An 11,467-nucleotide genomic window follows, 5' to 3' on the forward strand; every position below is an offset into this window, starting at 1 on the left:
TTTTTATTATCTTTTCTAGGATCTTCCCAGGTATTTATGTTAAACTGATTGGTCTGTAGTTTCCTGGGTCCATTTTTCCCCCTTTCTTGAAGATGGAAACCACATCAGACCTTTTCCAATCCTCAGATACTTCCATGGTGCTCCAGGATTTATGAAAGATGTGGTGCAATGGTTCTGAGATAACATCTGCCAGCTCCTTCAGAACTCTGGGATGTAATCTGTCAGGTCCCGGTGATTTATACTTGTCAAGGTCGGATAGGTGTTCTCTTACCATTTTCTTGCTTATTTTAATTTTTTTTCTAGTTTGTCTTTTGCAGTGGTGTTTTTTTGGTATGTTGTGCTATAGTTTCTTTTTGTGTGAAGACTAATACAACGTATGAGTTAAGCAGTTCTGCTTTCTCCCTGTTGCCTGTTATTTCCTTGCCATGTTCTCTCTTTAATGGACCTACAGTTTCCTTGACTTTTTTCTTGTTGTTAATGTGTTAGAAGAAACTTTTTTTATTATCCTTGATTTCTGTTGCAAGTCTTTGTTCATTCTGAGCCTTTGCTTTCCTGACTTCATCTTTGCATGTTCTGGCTATCTGCTGCTTAGTTATGTGCCACTCTTTCCATTTTTTGTATTTGTCCTTTTTTGTCTTTCAGTTTGTCAGAGAGATCTTTGTGCAGCCATGCTGGTTTCTTCTTGAATTTCTTGTTTTTCTTTTTCAATGGTATTGTGCTGGTCTGGGCTTTTATGATCGCATTTTTCAGAGTTTCCCATGCTTCTTATGTTGTTTTCCCCTTTAGGATTCCCATCCATGGGATCTTTCCTAGGTTCTCTCTGAGTTTGTTAAAATCAGCTCTTTTGAATTTTAAGACAGTGGTTGTTTTCTATCACTAGTGTTTGCATTATGTTAAATTCCAGTATGTCACGGTCACTTTCACCCAAGGTTCCGGCAATTTCAATTCCCTCTATCACTTCTTCTCTATTAGTAAGGATTAAATCCAGTATAGCTTTACATTGTTCCCACCTCCACATTTTGGATGACAAATTTGTTGGCTAGGTTGGTTAGGAATCTGTTTGATCTCCCGCTCACTGCAGAGTTTGTCTCCCAGTTGAAGTCTCCCATTACTACTGTGGTATGCTTCCTACATACATTTGTTAACTGGTTGGCAAAGAGTTCATTTATTTCTTCTGATTGGTTGGGTGGCCTGTAATATACACCTATGGCAATGTCAGTTTTTTTCTCTTTTATATTGACCCATACACATTATGGAGAGATTTTATCTTTGATCATGTGCATTTCTGTACATATGTAGTATTCTCTTTTTGTAGACCTGTTTCTTTTGAACAATATAACTGGCCCTGGTAATTTACCTTGAATAATTTCATAGCTGTTGCTACATAGTTATTACTGTGTTGACATGCATATGCAATAATGGTGAAATATGCTTTTAGGACTCTGATAATGTGATTCTTTGCTTGATTGATCCAGTGAGTAAATGATTTAAAGTATCTACCTAGATACTTTAAGGTTGTAACTTGCTCAATAGATCTATTGTTAGGGTAGGCAACCTTGGCTCTTTTATGACTCATGGACTTCAACTCCCAGAATTCCTGAGTCAGCTATGCTGACTCAGGAATTCTGAGAGTTGAAGTCCATGAGTCATAAAAGAGCCAAGATTGCCTACCCCTGTTCTAGGTAATCAGGGACATGAAAAGCTTCCTGAAAAATAATAGAATTGTTATTTTAGAGTAATTGATCTTGCAGCATTCTCTAGGTCAGGGGTCTCAACCCCTGGGCTGTGGACCAGTACCGGTCCGCACAAGTGAGCAAAGTTTCATCTGTGCATATGTGGGATTTAGGTAGTGTGTGAAATCATCCACCCACCTGTCCATAGAAAATTTGTCTTCCATAAAACTGGTCCATGGTGCCCAAAAGGTTGGGGGCCCCTGCTCTGGGTCAATAGAAAGATAATGCTTTAAAGCAGGCATGTCAAACTCGCGACGTCACGTGACATCGCACGACGTATTGGAGCTTTTTTCCCATTGCCGGCAATGGGGTGGGTGTGGTTTCGTTGTGACACGTCCGGCCCACGGGCCGGCAGTTTGACACCCCTGCTTTAAAGCATCTAGACAACTCAGTGCAGTCAGTTCAGCATGCACAGCTCCCTGCTGCAAGCTCACCAATGCCAAATTGCTTCTGCCAACTCACTACCACCAAATTGTGGCAGAACAACTCAGCACAGCCAATTTGCTGTGGGGACAACTCGCCGCAGGCAGCCAGAGGGAGAGTATGGCGGGCAGGCAGGTGAGTAATCAGGTGGGCAAGGTGCAGAGTGCAGCGGCCAGGGGCTTCCCACTAGAGGGAGAGCTGAAGGGCAGCTGAGCAAGCAAATGGGTAGAGTTCAGAGCAAGTGACGACAGTGGAGGTGTGAAAATGGGAGGCTCCCAGCTTCCGCTGCCTCCCCTGCTGCCTGCCTTACCCACTGCTACCACCACCGCTCTACCCACCTGCTTGCTTGCCTGCCTGCCCACCCTGCTCTTCCTTTGCATGCCCATGGCAAGTTGTCCCCATAGCAAATTGGCTGTGTTGAGTTGTCTTGCAATTACTTGGTGGCAGTGAATTGGCAGAGGCGAGTTGGCAGTGGTGAGCTGGCTGGGCCAAGCTGGCTACGCTGAGTTACCGCATTCTGTCTACCCATGTCCATCTGTGTTATGGAGAGAATAGCTGCACCATCAGCACGGAGAAGGATGAAAGCGTGAATTTAGCAAAGACTTCAATCATATTATTAATATATAAATCAAACAATAATTTGGTAGAATGCAGCCTTTTTTTTACACCTTTTGGGATAGGGATAGGTTTAGTTAGATCTCCTTTACAATTTATTTATTTATTTTACTATTGTGAAAAAAATCATTGTGACTCATCTACACTAATGGGGGATTAGGGTGGAATACGTATGACTGCTCCATATTTCACTAGCTAACTTCATCCTTTCCTTCCTCTTTACAGTATTGCAGGGGTGTCAAAATGCCGGCCTGCGGGCCAGTTGCATCATGTGGAGGCTGCGCCCATCCCAGCTCCGGCAAAGCAAAAAAAAGTCAGGATACGTCACGACACATCATGTGACATAACGAGTTTGACACCCGTGCAGTACTGACATTCACTTCCTCCAAATACACAAATAGAGAACAATTGTACAGGTGTTTGCCACAGCTGTGAATCACATTTTAAATTTTCAGCACCATAATTATAGAGTCACAAAATGTTTCTTCTGATTATGCTCTTTGGTAAATTGTACAAGCATAATACCAGGAATCCTTTGTTTTCCAACAGTGACATGTCATTTACAATGGCACGATTTATAAGAACAGTTAAGGCACATTAAGGTATAATGGAATTATTCCAAGAAAATAATGATTTAGACATGAATTGTTTGGCATTCTCTCACAATTCAATGTGTAACACACCCATACATTCAAAGATTTATGTTTCTGTTCTTTCTCCCTAAGAGATTCTTGCAGGTGAGAGAAAAACAAGCTATTTAAAAGCAAAATGATTACTCTGCACATTTACCATACTGAAAGCAGCCTAAACTGAATTAAAACAATTTACAAAAAGGTACTGTAGCAGTTTAATCAAATGCAAAGCTTTCATCCAATTATTTATTTTCTTTACAGATCAATCTGCATATTATAAGGCTATTCAGTTTAATTAAAAGAACTTGGGGAAATAACTTTTTATTTTTTTTAAAAAAACAGATCTCATTATCCAGTTACTCCTGGTAGCATGATGCCACAACAGTGTCTTGGTTTAAGACTGTAAACTTTTCTTTCCCTTTTTCCGCTAATTACATAAAATGTATAAGTAAGGTTTAGAATAAGATCTAAGAGTGAGATGGGCATATCTAAATAATAAAATAATAATAAATAATAACTTATTACTTACTATACTGCCTGGGCTGTGGTATAGATACCTTCATATTTTTAATGATGCTTTGTTTGGCATCGATGGCTAAGGCATCTTCCAGCATACAGGTGAAAAGATAAAAGGCATAATCCATCCATAATAGAATTGACTGAGGGTTCAAATCCAGAACATTCCTATATTCTCAGAACACCCAGCACCTCAAGAACTAAGAAATCCACTAATCTTACCATGGACCTTGGCACAATCCCCCAACGCCAAGCTTACTTTCACTTTCTTTTTCTCTGTATCCTTGGACATCTGACAGACAGTTCCAGTTTCCAAAAGTCTCCACACACTTTTTTTTTTGCTGATGGACGTCCGTTGATGAAATGCTGCATCATGTTTTTTTAATGTGATTTTCATCCCGAGCAAGATTTAAGTTTAATGGAAGATCCTTTTCAGCACCTCCAAGAGTCATTCAACCAATGGTGCTGCCAAAAGAACATTGTCTCATGCCATTTTCAAAAGACACCCCCCCCCCAAAAAAAAAGCAGCATTGCACTGACTTACAGCTTGTCTCCTGCGTTATTAAACATAATTTACATGAAGCTAAATGCTGCATTTCCCTTTAGATTGCTATCGCAGGAGTGCTCTTTGATCGTTTCCTGACCCCGGATTTTCAGTAAAGGTGGAGACAAAGTGTATGTTTACACAACTCCCTTCCATGCAGATTTTATTCATACGATCCAACTTGGCTACCATAACCCATGGCCTGATTACATCATGCTAGCACTCGTATACTGGGAGTCTACAACCCAATTGTTGTAAAGAGTAGGAAGCAAACTCCTCATTGCATCTGCATCACGTTGGGCATCAGGTAATCCTCCTTTAGTGACCACTTTGGACAGTGACTATTTGCAGTTGCAATGATGATGAAAAGTAGCCTTGCTACCAATGCCTTCATATACGACCTTCTCAAATCCGCAAAGCAAAGGAAAGTTGAAGTAAGATCATAAGAACAGTGGCAGTCATGTGATTTTTCACTTAGCAACCAACTGCTTTGTTTAACGAATGAGTTGCCAGTCCCAGTTGTGGTCACTAAATGAGGACTGCCTCTATTGTGGAACCTCTTGCCCTGGCTCCCGTTTATTGCTGAGTGCAATTCAGTACCGGTAATTGATTTTGACCTTTAAAACCACTTAATTGTAAAAGATTAGGACCCAGGCTCTCAAAGGGACTATTAATATCAATAAAGATAGAGAAGGTATTTGAGATTTATTGGAAAGTTCTTCAAGGGCAATGTTTTCCAACATGGATAGTTTCCAAATATGGGGACTTCAATTCCCAGAATTCTCACCAGTAGAATGTTCTAGGAGCTGGAGGTCACATATCATCTGGGGTGTCTAGCAGGGAAACCCTACCATACCTCAGCTGCAAAGTCTGGATAACCTCTATGTCAGAGGTCCCCAACCTTTTGGGCACCAGGGACCAGTTTTGTAGAGAGAGGTTTTTCTGTGGCCCGGCAGGTGTGTGGTTTTGTGTGCTGCCTGCATCTCATGGATAGGTCTTTGCTTGTTTGTGCAAGCCGGTTGCTGGCATGCCGCGGCCTGGTACTAGCCCACGGACTGGGGGTTGGGGACCCCTGCTCTATGTGACCATTAAAGGCTACATTCCGATATCCCTTTGCTACCATCCAGTGGTATTCCCGATTTTTGCAAACTAGATAAGGTAAAGGTTCCCCCGCACGTGCGTGCTAGTCATTTCTGACTCTCGGGGCCGGTGCTCATCTCCGTTTCAAAGCCGAAGAGCCAGCGTTTGTCCGAGGATGTCTCCGTGGTCATGTGGCCGGCATGACTAGACGCCAAAGGCGCACGGAACGCTGTTACCTTCCCACCGTAGTGTTCCCTATTTTTCTACTTGCATTTTTACGTGCTTTCGAACTGCTAGGTTGGCAGACGCTGGGACGAGTAACAGGCGCTCACTCTGTTATGCGACACTCGGGATTCGCCCCACCAAACTGCCGACCATCTGATCAACAAGCTCAGCGTCCTAACACACTGAGCCACCACGTCCCTCCGCAAACTACATACAGTACCCCTAATACTAGCACTTGAAGAAATTATCAAGGAAAGGACTTTTGCCTGCAAAATGTATCTCTTTCGGAGCTGCAATTGCCTTCCAAACTACATGCTCTGAATTCACATAACATTTTTTAAAAAAAAGAACTTGGACTTTTATGTTACCTTGAGTGTTTTATTGCTGCTTTTATGAATTTATGACAGCTACATAGCCATGTTTATAATGTATCGTTTTACTTTTAGATTTACATGCTGCGCTCCAGCAAAGATATTAGGTGGTCCACATAATGTTCCTTCTTTGGCATTTTCCCCTAACTACAAGCTTGTGAGATTCACTGGGTTGAGAATGAATGACTGGTCCACAGTTACTCAATTCAGTCACTAAAGGCAGTTTTGAACTTGGTTCTCCTCTTGGTTAGGGAGATTAAACACAGTCTGTAACAATGAAGGGCAAATGAAGGGGAATCCACAGATTATCTCAGTTTCAGAAGACAGGTTGTTGCGTTGACTGTGAATTTCCCCTCTTTTTTCATTAATGAAAAATAAATGCGTGCCCAGAATTTCAGACATCAGCATGGTTTGCTTACAAATGCTGCCAGCTTTGTAATCTGAAAGGCAAAATTCAAAGGCAGTTAGGCCACTTCAGAAGTGATAACATAGTGCCCCTCCAAATATTTCTTTCAACTTTTAATCAGCATTGTCTCAGTTCCCACACTATTGAGTTACGTTGGTTGAGTTTCCATCCAACACGCTGTAAGGGCTTCATGTTGGGAAGCAAGGAGATTAAATTCATTCTTTAAAAGAAATTTGATAGCCAATTTTCACATCAGATGAGATCTGCCATATTCGTGGAATTTTACAGTAAGTCCAGTTGTTGCTATTTTTCTTCTGTTCCTAACCACAATGATGCCAAAATGGTAGAACTTGCTTTGAGACGTCACAGTGCAAGTTCTACACTTTCATAATTGCATTGTAAGATATGCAAGCACAACACAACCCACCAGCGCCTATGTTGCTAGACATGTTCAGCAACAGACCTGTAAAACTGCTACAAAACAGATGGCTGTAAATAATGTTGTGTACACATGGTTCATTCGCAAAATACCCAAAGGGTCCTATGAAGCTCCATTATTAATTGTTAATTATACTGACCATGAGCTATGCCAAAAAGACCTTTTGCATAAGCCACTTACCCATGGTTAATTTAAATGTGGTTAGAAACTTAAGTAATTTTCTGGGTTTGTAAGGCACATTGAATCATAAAATTGACCACATGGACTGGATTTGCACAACACACTAAATCTAATGTGGTTCAGTGTGTTGAGCAACAGAGCCACAGAGTTACAATAAAGCTTTAAAATCAAATAAAATACAAACTACACCATTGAACCTAGGCCTGTTTGAGGGTAGGACTCAGTGCTGGTTGCATCCAAAGCAATGAGCAAGACTAAAAAGAAAGAAATAGTATATTTCCTATCGCTTTGTCAAAATTTAATCAAATCAATGGGCACATAGAAATGATCGGTTTAAAAAACTAAGGACTTAGTTGCATTTTCACAGCCAGCTCCTCCACACCCCAGCCAGCAATTAATATGTTTTTGACAAATAGATATTCAGATAAATAGACAACACTTGTCTCTACCAATTGAGGGATTGGGACCAGTGACTTCCTGGAAATTCTAGCACCATAGTTTCTGGAGAAAGCTCCGTTGATAAGAATCAGAAAACAGATGCAAAAAAGAAAGAAAAAATATTAGCCACTGAAAGGGGACTTTGATACTGTGGTACAGAGACCGAAGATATGATATATTTCTCAGTGAATAAATCATGCATACAAGGTATGAAGGACTGGGAGAATTAAGGGGATTTTAGTTAAGTAATCCAATGGAAAATCCCAAAAATAGCAGAAACCAGATGCAGCTTCTGTTGCTACTTAAGTATTACTGACTCATGGGCAACGTTAGTTCAGCTCCTCCTTCTCTGCTCTTTATTCCATCATACAGCACGTCATTCCCACCCACTCAACTCGGTAGCTGCCCTATTTTTTTATTATTATTATTTTTTAATAGGCTGGCTTTGCAACTTCTTATAGCAGGAATTCGCTTCGCTGGCACTAGTTGTGGCTGCCTCCAGGGAAACTGGTACTGTAGGTTAAGGTTGAAATACACTCAGGCCGCTATGCACGAAGCCAGTTCCCCTGACATCTTTTTTTTAAAAAAATGGTTGTTGTTTTACAAGCAGAGAAAAGAGAAAGTAAAACCTGCAGCCGTTATTGTTTCCTAGAGCAGCCATAGTTTCTGAGCAGGAGCCAGGAAGAGTCCCTACCACTCCACCCACAGAACTTACCGTCAACTGAGCCTGGAGTGGGAATTTAATAGTTTGGGTTCTCCCTGGTAGTTGTATCAGTGTTGGTGGGTGCAATCCTCAATCAGGGGATTTTTTTCTTTTCTTTAAAAGGAATTCAAGCTTTTAAAAATTGCACAATATAGTACCGCAATTGGAAGAGGGGCAGAGTCAGTTGGCAGGCTTCCAGTTCTGCAAACCTAGTGGAAAGATTTAAACAGTAGGCTACAGTGTGTGTTGGGGGGGGGGGGAAGAGTATTGTGGTTGAACGTGGTCCTAAGTCAGTGGTACGGGAACACGACCTATCAGTTTGGCTAATGCTTGCACCTTTTGCCTGAATGGATGAAAGGTATTTAAAAACCAGGCAGCCTAAGCACTGTTTGCAAGTCAGCACAATTAAATTGCAGGCATTACATTAAAAGAAACAATATATATGTCATGCAGGTCGCTGGAAAGATTCAGTGTTTAGGGCAATATAGATTTGGTGGAGAACAATAATACATCCAGGGTAAAGAAGGGCAAAGATTTATGTATGTATATACCCATCAAGCTACTGTATTTCCTTCTGGAGATAAGCAATGTTATTACAGTGCAGAAAAGGAGTTAGTAGTGGTAAGCTGAGCGCCAAAGAATTGAGGCCTTTGAGCCATGGTGCTGGAGAAGACTCCTGCGAGTCCCTTGGACTGCAAGGCGATCAAACCGGTCAGTCCGAGAGGAGATCAACCCTGACTGCTCTTTAGAAGGCCAGATCCTGAAGTTAAAACTCAAATACTTTGGCCACCTAATGAGAAGGAAGGACTCACTGGAGAAGAGCCTAAAGCTGGGAAAGGTTGAGGGCAAGAGAAGAAGGGGACGACAGAGAATGAGGTGGCTGGATGGAGTCACTGAAGCACTAGGCGTGAGCTTAAAGGGACTCCAGAAGATGGTAGAGGACCGGAAGGCCTGGAGAAACGTTGTCCATAGGGTCGCGATGGGTCGGACACGACTTCGCAGCTAACAACACAACAGTAGTAAGCCAAAGAAATTAAAGGTGTGAGGTAAGGAAACAAAAATGCAGCTAAATCTTTCGTTCTATTACCTCTAATCATCCTTGTTTCTTTGTGTATACCTCTTTGTGTATAACTTGACTTTTCTTCTTTAAACGTACCGCCTTTTGAAAATCTAATAAATTCTGTCACTCTAGCTTCCTTTCCAACAGAATTCATTTTCTTCAAAATGGCAGACTGTGTTCTCCTTCCTCTGCTGAAGCCACACAGTGTTTCCATGAGGCTTACCAAGGAGTGTGTTTGTTATTATGAACCGTTGCATTTAACTCAAAATTTTTAATTTATGGCAGTCCATTCATAAGTACAGGTTGTAAGTCAGATATTCTTAACCCAGGGATTGCCTATAATCATCTACCAACTTTCGCGCATTCATTCATTTCATAACAACCTGCTGAACAGCAAAAATCTGTCCTGTACAATCTTTGCCTGGCATAAAGCCACATTCTTGCAAAAGCAGGATTTATAACCAAGTACAAGGTCATTTTCCCCCCTCAGTTTAGTAACTAAGGAATAGAAGCTCCAGCTGATGGAAATTCCACAAGCAGCATCAAAATCTTCATTCCAAGAAATGCTGTTAAAATAGACCAAAAATGCGTAAAAAGAAATCCAGCATATCTAGTATTTAAGATCTGAATTTGTGGAGATAGCTAATGCCTGCTTGCTGGCTAATGAATGTACTTCCATGCTCACACACACAAAGCCTTTGCACATCCTCATTTTCTCTCCCACACCGACTCAGGTTTCCCACACACAAAATACAGCCTATGGCCCTGGTGGTAGAGTGGTCAGAATGCAGGATTGCAGGCAAACTCTACTCACAAATTTTGATCTGGAGTTCGATCCTGATGGGGCTCAGGTTGACTCAGCCTTCCATCCTTCCGAGGTCAGTAAAATGAGGATCCAGATTGTTGGGGGCAATATGCTGACTTTGTAAACTGCTTGGAGAGGGCTGTAAAGCACTGTGACACGGTATAGAAGTGTATGTGCTATTGCTGTTGCTATAGCTGTGCTTTCATACACATAATCCATGTAGACATTATTGTACCCAAAGCTTGGCCCAATATAAAATGTATTATATAAATTCAATTAAATGTTCAAATTGGTTGCCATTTTCTTATAATCATTTGTTTGATGCATGACTTTTGAACATTACCAGTACTATTTTCTCCAGGAAAAAAAATATTGCAAATAGCCTATGGGACCTGACTTTTGGTAGACCCTGTGTATCACATTCTTCCAAGCTAGTCCATAATCCCAAGATTGGTATAACACTTCCCCCCACCCCCGGCCCCCCACCAACCCCCAGGATTGGTACAAGGAACTATCTTTACTTTCATCCACTTCCAGCATCGACTTAAATCCCTCTTCCTGCGTATTGCAACAGAATAGTAACTCAATGGTTCTGAGAAATGAGTAAAGTAACATTGTACGGTTCACAAGAGAAGGGGCTTAACAGTTAGGTAAAGGTAAAGGTTCCCCCGCACATGTGTGCTAGTCGTTTCCAACTCTAGGGGCCGGTGCTCATCTCCGTTTCAAAGCTGAAGAGCCAGCGCTTGTCTGAGGACATCTCCGTGGTCATGTGGCCGGCATGACTAGACGCCAAAGGCGCACAGAACGCTGTTACCTTCCCACCGTAGTGGTCCCTATTTTTCTACTTGCATGTTTACGTGCTTTCGAATTGCTAGGTTCTTCCGTGTTTCTTTCAAACGCGGACGAAAGCAGCGCCTCCCCGGAGAGCTGCTGCGTTCATGTTTCAAATGCAGATGAACGCAGCGCCTCCCCGTTTGGAGAGCTGCTGCGTTCGTGTTTCAAATGCAGACGAACGCAGCGCCTCCCCGTTTGGAGAGCTGCTGCGTTCATGTTTCTTTCAAACGCGAACGCAGCGCCTCCCCATTTGGAGAGCTGCTGCGTTTGTGTTTCTTTCAAATGCGGACGAAGGCAGCAGCTCTCCAAACCTCCACCGCCCCGTTTGGAGAGCTGCTGTCTTCATCCGTGTTTGACAAAGGCAGCAGCTCTCCAAGCGGGGCGGCGGAGGTTTGTAGAACTGCTGCCTTCCGCGCAGCTCTCCAAACCTCCACCGCCCCGTTTGGAGAGCTGCTGTCTTCGT

General features: G+C 42.2%; 1 protein-coding gene across 1 annotated transcript in view; it reads left to right on the forward strand.

Moving 5' to 3' along the window:
• Positions 1-11,467, forward strand: part of LOC308677999 (uncharacterized protein) — a 62,073-nt gene that overhangs the window by 31,404 nt on the left and 19,202 nt on the right. The gene's annotated exons all lie outside the window — the stretch shown is intronic.

Source organism: Vipera berus, assembly GCF_964194415.1.
Source record: "Vipera berus genome assembly, chromosome: Z".
NCBI lineage: Eukaryota > Metazoa > Chordata > Lepidosauria > Squamata > Viperidae > Vipera > Vipera berus.